General features: G+C 40.4%; 1 protein-coding gene across 2 annotated transcripts in view; it reads left to right on the top strand.

Annotated features, from left to right (window-relative positions):
* Nucleotides 1–16,072, top strand: part of EIF2B3 (eukaryotic translation initiation factor 2B subunit gamma) — a 150,382-nt gene that overhangs the window by 38,307 nt on the left and 96,003 nt on the right. The gene's annotated exons all lie outside the window — the stretch shown is intronic.

A 16,072-nucleotide genomic window follows, 5' to 3' on the forward strand; every position in this document is an offset into this window, starting at 1 on the left:
AAAGCCTGAATGCAGCAACGAAGACCCAGTGCAGCCAAAAATAAATAAATAAAATAGAGACAACATTAAAGAAATTAAAAATGTTTTTAAAAAAACAACAACACAATGTACATACCTTAATTTTAAAAGTACTTTATTGCTAAAAAATGCTAACCATCATCTGAGCCTTCAGCAAGTGGTAATCTTTGCTGGTGGAGGGTCTTGCCTTGATGTTGGTGGCTACTGACCAATCAGAGTGATAGTTGCTGAAGGGTGGAGTCACTGTGGCAATTTCTTAAAATAAGACAACAGTGAAGTTTGCCGCATTGATTGACTTTTCCTTTCACTAGCAGTTTTTCTGTTGCATGCAGTGCTACTTGACAGCATTTTACCCACAGTAGGACTTCTTTCAAAATTAGAGTCAGTCCTCTCAAACTGTGCTGCTGCTTCATCAACCAAGTTTGTGTAATATTCTGAACCTTTGTTGTCATTTCAACAACCTTCACAGCATCTCCACCAGGAGTAGAGTCCATTTCCAGAAACCGCTTTCTTTGCTCATCTGTAAGAAGCAACTCCTCATCCATTAAAGTTTTATCATGAGGTTGCAGCTATTCAGTCACATCTTCAGGCTCCACTTCTGAATCTAGTTCTCTTGCTATTTCCACTATACCTGCAGTTACTTTCTCCACTGAAGTCTTGAACCCCTCAAAGTCATCCGAGAAGGTTGGAATCAGTTTCTTCCAAACTCCTGTTAATATTGATATTTTGACCTCTTCCCATGAATCACGAATGTTCTTAATGGCATCTAACATAGTGAATCCTTTCCAGGTTTTCAATTTACTTTGCTTAAGTCCATCAGAGGAATCACTGTCTATGGCAGCTATAGCCTTATGAAATGTATTTCTTAAATAATAAGGTCAAAATGACTCCTTGATCCATGGGCTTCAGAATGGATGTTGTGTTAACAGGCATGAGAACAACATTAATCTTGTACACTTCCATCAGAGCTCTTGAGTGACCAGGTGTATTATCAGTGGGCAGTAATATTCTGAAATGAATCTTTTTTTTTTTTCTGAGCAGTAGATCTCAACAGTTGGCTTAAAGTATTCAGTAAACCATGTTGTAAACTGATGTGTTGTCATCCAGGCTTTGTTGTTCCATTTGTAGAGCATAGGCAGAGTAGATTTAACATAATTCTGAAGGGCTCTAGGATTTCTGGAATGGTAGATGAGCATTGGCTTCAACTTAAAGCTGCATTAGCCCCTAACAAGAGTGTCAGCCTGTCCTTTGAAGCTTTGAAGCCAGACATTGACTTCTCCTCTCTAGCTATGAACGTCCTAGATGGCATCTTCTTCCAATATAAGGCTATTTCACCTACATTGAAAATCTGTCGTTTAGTGTAGCCACCTTCACTGATTATCTTAGCTAGATCTTCTGGATAACTTGCTGCTTCACCTTGCACTTTGGTGTTATGGAGATGGCTTCTTTCCTTAGACCCCATGAATGAACCTCTGTTAGCTTCAAACATTTCTTCTGCAGCTTCCTCCCCTCTCTCAGCCTTCATAGAATTGAAGAGAGTAAGGGCCTTGCTCTGGCTTAGGCTTTGGCTTAAGGGAATGTTGTGGCTGGTTGATCTTCTATCCAGATCACTAAAACTTTCTCCATATCAGCAGTAAGGCTGTTTCACTTTCTTATTCGTGTGTTCACTGGATTAGTACTTTTAATTTCCTTTAAGAACTTTTCCTTTGCATTCACAAGTTGGCTGTGGCACAAGAGTCCAGCTTTCGGTCTGTCTCAGTTCTCGACGTGCCTTCCTCACTAAGCTTAATCATTTCTAGCTTTTGATTTCAAGTGAGAAACATGCGACTCTGCCTTTCATTTGAACACTTAGTGGCCATTGTACGATTATTAATTAATTGACCTAATTTCAATATTGTTGTGTCTTAGGGAAGTCCGAGGTAGGGGAGGGCGACCAGTTGGTAAAGCAGTCAGAAGACACACAGCATTTATCTGTTGTTTGCAGTCTTAATGGGTGCAGTTCATAGCACCCCCGAAAAATTACAAAAGTAACATCAAAGATTACTGATCACTGATCACCATAACAAATACAATAATAATGAAAAAGTCAGGGCTCGACATACAAACCTGGGGATCATCAACAAATTAAATGGTATTTAAAGCCAATGTTGGGACTTCCCTGGTGGCGCAGTGGTTAAGAATCTGCCTGCCAATGCAGGGGACACGGGTTCGAGCCCTGGTGCGGGAAGATCCCACATGCCACGGAGCAACTAAGCCCGTGCGCCACAACTACTGAGCCTGTGCTCTAGAGCCCGCGAGCCACAACTACCGAAGCCCGCACGCCTAGAGCCCGTGCTCCCCAACAAGAGAAGCCACCGCAACAAGAGAAGCCCGCGCACCGCAATGAAGAGTAGCCCCCGGTCGCAGCAATTAGAGAAAGCCCACGCACAGCAACGAAGACCCAATGCAACCAAAAATTAAATAAATAAGTAAATTTAAAAATAAAATAAATAAAATAAGTCTAGCAAATACTGTTATGAGTTTTTTTCACCTGTGTTCAGCTTCTTGGATTCAGGTGTAAAGTAGGCAAAGAGCTGGGATTTATCCAACATTGGAGCTTTGCCAGATGAGTACAAGGTATAGAGTGGTGAGGAAGGCAAAGATGTATATAAGGGAGTAATTATAGTGATTGATCACCATAAGCTGTGTAAGTGAGGTCAGCAGGGGAACGAGGATGTGAAAAATCAGTGTAGTGAATGAATCAAGGATCCTGTTAGAATCAGAATTGCTGGATTCAGAGTACCAAAGTAAGTGAGTTGGAAAAATAGGAGAAGGTGGTGGTCAAAGAATAGGATGTAAGCTCAGTGAGGACAGGGATTTTTGTTTTGTCCACTGCTATGTCTTTAGCCCCTAAAATAGTACCTGGTCATATTAAGGGTTCAATATGTGTTTTATGAATTAATAGGATATTTTAAAATGAGACTTTGGAGATAGTGCAGTTATTGGTAATGCCAAGGAATAGCGTATGACAAAATGGTTGAGTGAGGTGGAGCAAAAAATAATCAGCAGTGAGGTCAAGGAACCCTAACATAAGGATGTTGAAATTACTGAGGTAATAAAAGAAGGAATGAAACAGAGGAAGATAGTTCTAAAGCAGTTTTTTTTAATCTTAATGAATATTTATCAAAGTTATGTGTACACATCATTTAAAGAGTTCAGCAGTTCAGAGTTTGTCCCTAAAAATTTTAGTCCCCTGTCGCCCTCTCCCCATAGTCTTTACCATAAAGGTAATCACATTCTCTTCTTTTATCTAATGATTTTGCTTTTTACCTTTGTATCTCTAAATAACATGCTTAAATGGTTACTTTCTGTTTTAGACACTACTTATTGATTCCCTACTATGACAGATGAGGATTTTGCTCCTTCTAATATAGTTATATTGTAATTTTGGAAGATCAGTATTTAGTGTTTGACTGTGTAGTTTGACCATGTAAACTGCTGAGCCTTGTGGTGATCTACAATTTTTTTCCTTTGCCACACCATTTTTTTCCCTTCAAGGTAATAATCATAGCTTGTCTTTCCTATGCTTAGTTTTCTGTGAACTTATTGATTAACCCCAACTTTTTACTGGTTTTCTAATCGTCTTTCAAGATATTTAGACTCCTCAGCTGTTCTGTCAATTTCATCTTCCTAAAGAAGTCTCTCCCAGAGTAGTAGTGATTGCCTTCCATGCCTGGTGTGTGTGTAGTTATCATTCTGTCATCTCCCTTCACCATCATGAGGATTTACTTTGCCTCTTTTCTTCAGTTTCCTGGAATCCATATTTTCCTTTTTCTTGATTTACTCCCTTGTTTTTCTGAAAAACATACTAGAGCTTCCTGACAAAATTTGTTTGGGAGCTAAATTTTTTGAGACCTTGCATGCCTGGAAAATCTCTTTATTCTACCCTCATACTTGATTGATAGTTTGATAAGGTATAGAATTCTCAGTTGAAAAGCTGATCCTTAAGAATTTTGAAGGCATTGCTCCATTGTCTTTACCTTCCAGTGTTGTTAAGTCTTTTGTAATTACTAATCTTTTGAATCTGATCACCTTTTTCTCTGGAAATTTGTATCATCTTCTCTTTGTCCCAAGTGTTCTGAAATTTCATGATGATGTACTTTCATGTGAATCTGTTTTATCCATGTGAACCCTCCACTCAGTGAAACCTTTCAACTTGGATATTCATGTCCTTCAGTTTAGGGGAACTTTAAAAAATCATTTTGTTGATGATTCTTATCTATTTTTTTTTTTTCTGGAAACTTACTATTCTGATAATGGATCTCTTAGACTGGTACTCTAATTTTCTTATCTTTTCTCTCATATTTTCCATTTTTTTATCTTTTTGCTCAAATTTTGTGTATGGGTGGAGCATGTCGACTATGAGCTTCACTGTAAGGGGTGATATGGTAATGTGGTTGGGCTCTTTCAGGGAATCTCTTACATCTGTATTTTTAGGTTTTTTCTCTTTCTGCTGGCATTCTAGGAAATGAATGAGGGTCAGGGCAGGGAGGGGAAGTGGGTGTCTCAGAATCCTGTATGTATTCTTTTTTTTTTTTTTTTTTTTTGGTGGTACGCGGGCCTCTCGCTGTTGTGGCCTCTCCCGTTGTGGAGCACAGGCTCTGGACGCGCAGGCCCAGCGGCCGTGGCTCATGGGCCCAGCCGCTCTGCAGCATGTGGCATCTTCCTGGACCGGGGCACGAACCTGTGTCCCCTGCATCAGCAGGCAGACTCTCAACCACTGTGCCACCAGGGAAGCCCTGTATTCTTTTTTTTTTTTATCCCCCCTTTTCTCTAAGGTCCATCCTCTCTCCCTACTGCCAGCTGTGATTATGCTTCTTCCCCAGTCCAGATATCCTCTATTTTATTCTCTTCAGCCATCTACAGCAGTGGGACCTGTGCAGTAGTTGGGTTGCACAGAGTAGAAAAGAAGGATCTTTCAAAGGGCCTTTTTATTTTAACCCCTCCCTTCCCAGCTTTCTACTCATATCAGTTTCTGAGCCTTTTGGGGAGTCTGCTATAAACTGAGTTGGTTCTCAGTTTTCCTATGACTGACTTAGGAGTCATTGTTTTCAGTGTTGTATTCTCTCCCATTTTTCCTGTTTTTGTGCATTTATGCCCATTTAAAATATCCTATTACTATTATTCCATTGATGTTTTGGGAAAGGGAAATATAGTTGTGCCTCTTCAATCTATCATCTTTACTTAAAACTTTCACCATCTCTAAAGAAGGAGAAGGGTGACAAGGGAGTTCTGTAGCTGACTGCAACAAGGAGCAGTAGGTGATTTTGTCTGTTGTCACGTGCTTCATGTCATGAACTGGGGTAATGGAGTGAGAGAAATGGCCTGGAAATGATAATGAGTAAGGAGTTTACTTACTCCATCTCTGGGCCCTTTGGTTGGAGGACAGTATGAAGGACAGAGAAAACGTCCTAAACAATTCCTTCGGTTCTTTTATCACCAAGAGTGATAGACTGTTAGGACCTTAGAATTAGACATCTAATCTAATCTTTTACCCTCCACAAGAATGTATTCCCATGGAGGTTATGCTAGGCTGTGTTTGAAAACCTCCAATGGGTATTTTTCATGAGCTTCTAGATATCAGAATGTTTTTTGTAATGTTGAACTCATCACTGCTTCTTTTTTGTTTTGTTTTGTTTTGTTTTTTGGGCCACACCATGTGGCATGCGGGATCTTAGTTCCCTGACCAGGGATCAAACCTGTGCCTCCTGTAGTGGAAGCACAGAGTCTTAACCACTGGACTGCCAGGGAAGTCCCTCATCAGTGCTCCTCTTAAATTTCTACTTTTTGATCATATTCTGTCCTTGAGCAATCAAAACACACGATCTTCCTCTTCCAGTGGCAGCCTTTCAGTTATTGGGTCCCCAAGTTCTTCTCTTCTCCTGTTTAAGGATTGCTAGTTCCCATAATTTGCAGACCCGTCAGCATCCCTGTAACTTCCTCTGACCTCTCTGATTTGTCAGTGTCTCTTTCAGAATGTGATGTTCAGAAATGTGGTCTGAACAGTGCAAGTCACAGTGGTGTTATTTACATTCTGTGATCTGGAGGTCATTATTATAAGAGATGTATTAATTTTTTATTGAAGTATAATTAATGGACTTACAATATTATATTAGTTTCAGGTTGTACAACATAATGATTGATATTTTTATACATTTCAAAATGATCGCAGATTTATTAATTTCAATAAAAGCAAAGTCTTATAATCATACAGTACTTTACAGTTTTCAAGTATCATACATATTATTTTGAAATACAACCTATCTTCTAGTTTTTCATTAAGTATGATTTAGTTTTAAATAATAAGATGCCTGACCAAACTTAAATGTAACATGGGTATGTATAAAGAGGACACAGATTTGTTTAGCACCACTATTATTGTTAGGGTGTGTGTGTGTGTGTGTGTGTGTGTATTTTGGAAGGCAATGTGATGGCAAAGGGGCAGATCACATAGTGTTTCTGAGCCTATTTTTTTGTCTATAAAATGAGTTTAACTATATTGATATTTTAGAATTACATGAATTTAGAATTAAATGAAATAAAGTATATGTAAGAGCTTTGTAAATGGTAAAATGCTGTCCGGTTTTAAGTTACTTGTCTTTGCCATCAACTTAGAGATAGCATAGCCTTAGAGAACCAGTTGAACTGACAGTAGCAGGTAGCGTGTAACTAGTTTCTGAACTGGAATCTTTATGGATTGGAATTCTAAAAGTATGTGGTTAGTCAGGCTGTTGCTCAAAAGGTGTTCAGAGACACATCCGTTAATGAATTAACTTGGATTGTTGCATTCTCTTTAACCAGAATGGTGACCTGATTCTGGATTTTTGTGCCTAACTGACTTAACTGAGAATTGCCGTACATGCCATACATGGATTATGACTTTCGAATTAATTCAAGTTTATTTATTTATTTTAATTTATTTTTAATTGAAATATAGTTGATATAAATAGTGTATGTTACAGGTGTACAATACAGTGATTCACAATTTTTAAAGGTTATATACTCTATTATAGGTATTATAAAATATTTACTATATTCCCTATGTCGTGCAGAAAGAATTCAAGTTTAATTAAATGTGCTGAGCCTCAAAATTATACTTAGGGACTTCCCTGGTGGCGCAGTGGTTAAGACTCCATGCTCCCAATGCAGGGGGCCTGGGTTCAATCCCTGGTCAGGGAGCTAGATCCCACATGCATGCCACAGCTAAGGAGCCCATCTGCCGCAACTGACAGGGCACAACCAAATAAATAAATAAAATATAAAAAAAAATTATACTTAACATGATTTAATCTTTCATCATGATTCCCAAAGTGGATTAGAAACTCAGGACTTTAGGGTCACCACCATCATTAATGCCACTGAACCCAGAGCATAGCTCTAGATAAAGAACTGAGAATAGCTTGACCCTTGTAATCATACCGTTTTATGCCATGAAGGACTTCAGAGTTGGTGCAGCCCTCTCATCTTATAGATGAGGAAACTGAGGCCCAAAGAGGGAATGACTTATCAAAGTCACATGTGGAATTAATAGGAAAAATAAACATATCTAATCTTAGAAGTTACTTTTGGGGGGTGATAAAACCTTGATTTTAGTTTCTTTTTTTTTTTAACTAGTTAATTGTCTGTTTCTCATATTGTTATAAACTCCCCTCTTTCACAGCCCTCTGCTGATCTTCTTCCAAGCTTTCTGGTTTCTAAGTAAACTAGACACTATTTCTATGCCATATACTTCAGGATAAAATTAATATTCAAGGGCGTCCCTGGTGGCACAGTGGTTGAGAATCTGCCTGCCAGTGCAGGGGACACGGGTTCGAACACTGGTCTGGGAAGATCCCACATGCAGCAGAGCAACTAGGCCCGTGAGCCACAACTACTGAGCCTGCACATCTGGAGCCTGTGCCCCGCAACAAGAGAGGCCGTGATAGTGAGAGGCCTGCACACCACGATGAAGAGTGGCCCCCGCTTGCCACAACTAGAGAAAGCCCTCGCACAGAAACGAAGGCCCAACACAGCTAAAAATAAATAAATAAATAAATAAAAATTAATATTCATGTTACAGGCAGAAAATATGTAATGTAAGAGCATACTCTGTGGTCTGAAATGAGGCAATGATGCATTTATCCTGTGAAGTATTTGTGTGTGACATGAAGAAAAAGAATGAAATTATTTAATATAAATTCAGAATAATAAATTATTTCAAAGCAAAGGTTTGATTTGAGAGAACAAAAAGCTTTTGTTATTTCTCTATTAATATCAGTGCATTTGGAGATTAAAGTTAAATTACAGATATCTAAATCCTGGAAGAGAAGTGACCAGCATTTTTATGTAGAACTCATTTAACAGAAATTAACACATTCTCAGTTAGTTCTTAGCTTCACACAGGAAAGATGAGTAGAATTCTTCTATTTGTTCTGTACTGAAGAGGCAAAACTTAATGTAGGAAGGTGAATCAACTAAAAATATTATGACTATAAGTATTGAACCTACATTTTAAAATTATAAGTGTAGCATATCACCCTCTAGCCATGCTGTCCAGGACAGCAGCATCTTATTTCTTTCCTTTGAAATATCTCTGTCTTTTCTTCTTTGGAGGCAGCAGGTTCGTCCCCTGCCTCATTGCTTTAGGAAGCTGCCAAATTACCTCTGTGATCCCTGTCCTAACTCCAAGCAGTCACAATATCTACAAAGGGTACTCAGCTCTGTCAGAAAGTCTGATGTTTCTAAACATCTAAAATTGGATTTTTTTGGACTTCCCTGGTGGCACAGTGGTTAAGAATCCACTTGCCAATGCAGGGGATACAGGTTCGATCCATGGTCCGGGAAGATGCCACATGCTGTGGAGCAACTAAGCCCATGCACCACAACTACTGAGGCTGCGCTCTAGAGCCCGCGAGCCACAACTACTGAAGCCTGCACACCTAGAGCCCATGCTCCAAAACAAGAGAAGCCACTGCAATGATAAGCCCGCGCACCGCAATGAAGAGTAGCCCCCGTTCGCCACAACTAGAGAAAGCCCACTCGCAGCAACGAAGACCCAACGCAGCCAAAAGTTTAAAAAAAAAAAAAAGGATTTTTTTTGTTTATTTAAACAAAAATGTATATTTGTTGAAATATAATTCACATATCATACAATTCACCCATTTGAATGTACAACACACTGGTTCTTAGTATATTCACAAATGCGTGTAACCATCGTCATACTCAATTTTAGAACATTTTCAACACCTCAGAAAGAAGCCCCAACTGTTTCACTATTACTCTCCCCCCCCACCCCCACCCCGCACTCCCCGTTCACCTTAAACAACCACTAATCTACTTTCTGTCTCTGTAGATTTCCCTGTTCTGGACATTTCATATGATGGAATCATCCAGTATGTAGACTTTCACGTCTGTCTTCTTTCATTTAGCATGTTTTCAACGTTCATGCAAGTTACAACATCCACTTTTGGCCCTCCATATCTGTGGGTTCTACATCCACAGATTCAACCAACCATGGATCAAATATATTCAGAAAAAAATTCTGGAAAGTTCTAAAAGCAAAACTTGAATTTGCCAGAGTTCCTTATATGTTTTAGATACTGATTTCTTGTTGATTTTTTTAAATTGAAGTATAATTGCTTTACAATGTTGTGTTAGTTTCTGCTGTACAATCAAATGAATCAGCTATATGTATACCTATATCCCCTTCCTCTTGGACCTCCCTCCCACCCCACCCCACCTCCGTCCCACCTATCTAGGTTGTCACAGATCACCGAGCTGAGCTTCCTGTGCTTTATAGCATGTTCCACCTAGCTATCGATTTCACACATGGTATTGTATATATGTCAATCCTGATCTCCCAGTTCATCACACCCTCCCCTTCCCCGCTATGTCCACATGTCTGTTCTCTACATCTGTGTCTCTATTCCTGCCCTGCAAATAGGTTCATCTGTACCATTTTTCTAGATTCCACATATATACGTTAATATACGATATTTGTTTTTCTCTTTCTGGCTTACTTCCCTCTGTATGACAGACTCTAGGTCCATCCATGTCTCTACAAATGACCCAATTTTGTTCCTTTTTATGGCTGAATAATATTCCATTGTATAGGGCTTCCCTGGTGGTGCAGTAGTTGAGAGTCCGCCTGCCGATGCAGGGGACACAGGTTCGTGCCCCGGTCCGGGAAGATCCCACATGCCATGGAGCAGGTGGGCCCATGAGCCATGGCCGCTGAACCTGCACAACCGGAGCCTGTGCTCCGCAACGGGAGAGGCCACAACAGTGAGAAGCCCGCGTACCACAAAAAAAAAAAAAAAAATCCATTGTATACATGTACCACATCCTCTTTATCCATTCATCTGTCATTGGACATTTAGGTTGTTTCCATGTGCTGGCTGTTGTAAATAGTGCTGCAGTGAACACTGGGGTACATGTGTCCTTTTGAATTATGGTTTTCTCAGGGTATATGCCCAGTAGTGGGATTGCTGGGTCGTATGATAGTTCTCTTTTTAGTTTTTTAAGGAACTTCCATACTGTTCTCCACAGTGGTGGTATCAATTTAGATTCCCACCAACAGTGCAAAAGGGTTCCCTTTTCTCCACACCCTCTCCAGCATTTGTCGCTTGTAGATTTTCTGATGATGGCCATTCTGACCAGCATGAGGTGATACCTCATTGTAGTTTTGATTTGCATTTCTTTAATAATTATTGATGTTGACCCCCTTTTCATGTTCCTCTTGGCCATCTGTATGTCTTCTTCGGTGAAATGTCAATTTAGGTCTTCCGCCCATTTCTTCATTGGGTTTTTTTTTTTTTTTTTTTTAAGAAGATGTTGGGGGTAGGAGTTTATTAATTAATTTATTTATTTTTGCTGTGTTGGGTCTTCGTTTCTGTGCGAGGGCTTTCTCTAGTTGGGGCAAGCGGGGGCCACTCTTCATCGCGGTGGGTGGGCCTCTCACCATCGCGGCCTCTCTTGTTGCGGAGCACAGGCTCCAGACGCGCAGGCTCAGTAGCTGTGGCTCACGGGCTCAGTTGCTCTGCGGAATGTGGGATCCTCCCAGACCAGGGCTCGAACCCGTGTCCCCTGCATTGGCAGGCAGATTCTCAACCACTGCGCCACCAGGGAAGCCCGGTTGTTTGTTTTTTTGACATTGAGCTCCACGAGCTGTTTGTATATTTTGGAGATTGATCCTTTGTCTGTAGCTTCGTTTTGCAAATATATTCTCCCATTCTGAGGGTTGTCTTTTCGTCTTGTTTATGGTTTCTTTTGCTGTGCAAAAGCTTCTAAGTTTAATTAGGTCCCATTTGTTTATTTTTTGTTTTTATTTTGCTTACTCTAGGAGGTGGGTCAAAAAGATCTTGCTGTGGTTTACGTCACAGAGTGTTTTTCCTACGTTTTCCTCTAAGAGGTTTATAGTGTCCGGTCTTACATTTAGGTCTTCAATCTTTGAGTCAAATTTAAACAAGGACAAGGAGGTAACAGGAAGTGTGCCAACATTTACTGATGCTTTTGTTTGCCCGTACCAGGTTGAACTCTGGGGATACAAAGATAAAAGAGCTCCTTATGAAGCTCAAAGTCTAGGTGGGAAAAAAATTGTAATCCAGTTTAGTGATTTAAGGTCAGTAATGGATCAGAAAAGACTTCATCTCTAGATGAGATAATATATTGGCTCTTCCCTTTCTGATAACTGTGACAAGACCAGAATCTTGATTGATGAATGTGTGGTGGGGTGGAAAGAGAGACTAGGGAATGCATTCTTGGCAGTTTACTCTAACAAATTAATGTTAACTATGTGGAGGGAGGATTGTGAGAAAGAAGGCTGAATTAGGTAGGTGGAGTCATATTTTGAAGACCCTTAATGTCATGCTAAGCAATTTGAACTCAATCCTGTGAAGTAATGATCTCCAAAATGGAGTGTTCTCAAAGCCAGAAGGTGTGCAGGATGGAGTTCCAGAGGTAAATATTAGAATATCTATAAATAAATAAATAAATTAGAATATCTAGTTCTTTTTAATTTTATCTCTTCTTTTAAATCTATTTTTATATATGTTATAGAAAGAGCATATTATATCATTTATAGTGATTTGTGTGTTTTGGGTTTTTTTTTAATTTTTAATTTTTGGCTGCATTGGGTCGTCATTGCTGCGTGTGGGCTTTCTCTAGTTGTGGTGAGTGGGGACTACTCTTTGTTGTGGTGCGTGGGCTTCTCATTGTGGTGGCTTCTCTTGTTGTGGAGCACAAACAGGTTCTAGGCGTGCGGGCTTCAGTAGTTGCAGCACATGGGCTCAGTAGTTGTGGCTCACGGGCTCCAGAGCACAGGCTCAGTAGTTGCAGCGCATGGACTTAGTTGCTCCGTGGCATATGGGATCTTCCCGGACCAGGGCTCAAACCTGAGTCCCTGCATTGGCAGACGGATTCTTATCCACTGTGCCACCAGGGAAGTCCCAATTTGTGTGTTTTTAAATAAATATTTTAAGTGGGAATAAGTGGATAAATATTTATCTTTTTTTTTTTTTGGTTTGGACAACACTATTTTAGGGTGTCTTTAAGCAGAAAAATTAAATAAGCAGTGGAAATTGGAGTATGGATTAGAATATGGGAAAACTGCTGTGAGAGAGACCAGTTAAGAGACTGGAAAAGGGCTTCCCTGGTGGCGCAGTGGTTAAGAATCCACCTGCCAATGCAGGGGACATGGGTTCAAGCCCTGGTCCGGGAATATCCCACATGCTGCGGAGCAACTAAGCCCGTGCGCCACAGCTACTGAGCGTGCGCTCTAGAGCCCGCAAGCCACAACTACTGAAGCCCGCGTGCCTAGAGCCCATGCTCCTCAACAAGAGAAGCCACCACAATGAGAAGCCTGCACACCTCAACAAAGAGTAGCCCCCGCTTGCCACAACCAGAGAAAGCCCGCACGCAGCAACGAAGACCCAACACAGCCAAAAATAAATAAATAAGTATATATTTTTTTAACTTAAAAAAAAAAAAGACTGGAAAAATATTTTGAGGCCTGAACTAAGACAGTGCAGTGGAAATAAAAGAGGAGGACTTGGGACCAGTGAGATGTGAGGAAGGGGTATTGGGTAGGAGATGTGAGGAAGGGGTACTGGGTAGGAAAGAGAAGACTTCAGCCTTAGGCTATGGCCAGCTTTCTGTCTTCCGATCCTGGATGGTGGTGACACTATAAGCTAAGGAGCAGAGGAAGGATATTTCGTTCTAAGCCTAAGGATTATCACATTTCTTATTTACACACTAAGTTGGTCATTCCTTCCTGAACCTGCTGGTCAGACCTTAGTAAAAACAAAGTGGCAGTTGGCCCTTTGCTGAACACTTTGGGGACTGCAGACTGGGAATCTTTTCCAAGTATTTCAACCAAAATTGAGCATAGTGAGGTCTCCGTTGTAGTTAGCCATCAGTAATTATTAAAGCACCAAACTACTCTTGGGGATTGGATTGGGATTGGACCACATAGGTAATGTAAATTGTGACCATTCACGGTCACACCAAGTAGCTGAATTCATTAGTTCCGAATGGGCAGGGGTGGAGTGTAGGGTGGTGATTTGGATCATAGCCATTGTTTGTGGAAGTGCTGAGTGGGTAAACGCATGGTAGTTACCTTGCCCTGACAGTTTTTTTCCAGGGGAGTAAGTGTGTTTTTCTTTCTCCTTTCTGTAGGAAGTTGTTTGCCAGATTGTGTTATTTATAACAATCTGTCATGGAACAGCTTCCAGGAGAAGAAAAGAGGCTAGTCCCCATAGCTCCCCCTACCTCCTACCCCACCATTACCACCACACACACATACATCTGGTTTTGTTTTTTTCTTCTAGTTTTACTCAATGGTTTTGGCTTGATTGAAAATGTTCTTATAATGACAGATTTCTGGACTTTGCCATGGCTTGGTAATTGGGTTTTCTAAACTTTATTTGTCTGCTTTAGCCAAGACTAATTGGCAGCAGTTTGAATTTTGAATTCCTGGGTATCTTGAATACTAAAGTGCTATCTTCTACTTTCCCTTGAAGACCTTGTATGTTTCCACTTGGTGGAAAATGCACACATTTGCTGTCCTTTAGAGCTGTGCTTTTTGCCCTTGACATTGCCCTGGTTCCTCTAGAGGAGCAGGCTTGGGATAAAGCTCACTGAGGACTGTTAGAATAGTGAATAGGGAGGTCTGTGGAGATGCCAGTTGGTCTCTGCAGAAGATGAGGCATACTGTGGTGTTAGAAAAGAACTGGTCGCCCAAAACACAAGGCAGTTGAGGGTTGGTGTGTCCCAGGAACTTTCAAGTTAAGATATACAGTTGCTTCACAGTCCAAACAGTCTATGTTTATTCATGGTTTGTGATCACACATGATCAGAAATACTTCTGGCTCTTAACAGTTTTTCCACTCTCTTTCTCTGGGCTCCAGTTAGTAGAAGAACATTTGCATTTCTAGAGTGGGCTTTGCATTTTTAGAATAAAAATAAAAACAATAGTCATTTATTTTCTTCCTGTTACAACTTTTATTAAAATGTAAAGAAAAATAGATAGCATTACGAAGATGAAAGGATGATTTCATTTTCCTTTTAGACTTTAGTTTCTTCTTCCAGGATTTCTAGCTTTGGAAACAAAGTACAGTTTGTCAGCAGAGACCTTCCTTTGGAAGTGGAGTTGCAGAGAAGACAGGAATGTGTTTGGTCTCAGTGAGAGTGGTGCATTCTCTGGGAGCAGAGGCAGGAAGAGGGCCTGATGGAATAGCACCTCCATCTGTATCCAAGGCCCTGCCCTTTCAGACTGAAGCCTTTCTTCTCACGCTGAGAACAGATGGCAACCAGACACAGGGGAGGGCTCTGTTCCTTGTGCTCCTTGGGGATTTTGCATTCAGCTTAGCAAAAAGTCGTCTAAAAGCAAAGAGGTAAATGAGGCTGCAGACTGTTCACAATTATGCAGGACTTGTTTGACCTTCACTATGCTGACAGATTTATTTTTTGCAGATATTGAATGATAACAGCATTTATATTCCAAGACAACATTGTCACCACTTGAGAGGCATCTGCATTGGGGTCGTTTTCTTCACTCTGGAGTACACTTAATTAAATTTATTGTGGAACAGTCAGCTTGCAGAAATCAGTCATCTTATTAAAGAAACTTAGAAAAATAGAAAGGATTTTTTTTCTTCAACAAACTGTCATTTTCATTATAAAGAAATGGGGCAACTTCTGTACTGCTGTAAGTGACATGTCTTTAGTAAATGGTCCATACTTCCTCCCTTCTAAGCATTGTTAACAAGAAGTAGGATTCTGCAAGCTATTTCTTCCTTAGCTTGCATGTATGTGGGCTAATCTGTTAATGTTTGACAGTTCCTGGATGGTTGAGCTGCAGACTTGAGGAATTTTTTTTTCCTAAGAAGAAGATGTTTATAGGAACTTTTTTTTTTTTTAGCTCAGTTAAGATCCAGAAAAAATTAAGAGAGCTTTAAGTAGAAGAGTAAAAAAAAATCCGAATTTGAACTTCTTAAACTTAAGAGGCCTTCAAAAGGAATTGTTTAAGCTATAAATAATGAGTTATATGTAGAAAAAGAAATGACGGTTCTGGTACAGATTCTGTATTCGGCATAAGAAATTGCAGGCAGTAAGATAAGGCATTCTGATGGTTGAGTCACTTCCTGAGCAAGTATGATTCTTTGCTTTCCTAGAATGTAAGTTGAAATTATCTATATTTTCCCCCAAAGCAGGAATCTTGATTTTTTGTTTTTTGTTTTTTTGTGGTATGCGGGCCTCTCACTGTTGTGGCCTCTCCCGTTGCGGAGCACAGCCTCCGGACACGCAGGCTCAGCGGCCATGGCTCATGGGCCCAGCCGCTCCGCGGCATGTGGCATCTTCCCGGACCAGGGCACGAACCCGTGTCCCCTGCATCGGCAGGCAGACTCTCAACCACTGTGCCACCAGGGAAGCCCAGGAATCTTGATTTTAAATTAAAATCTTAGAAAAGTTGGAGCTACTTACAGAAGTTTCCATGTAGATATTTACTTTATTCTTAAATCTGGAATAATTTACTCCA

The sequence above is a fragment of the Mesoplodon bidens genome (assembly GCF_964165515.1).
Source record: "Mesoplodon bidens genome assembly, chromosome: 2".
NCBI classification, from domain to species: Eukaryota; Metazoa; Chordata; class Mammalia; order Artiodactyla; family Ziphiidae; genus Mesoplodon; species Mesoplodon bidens.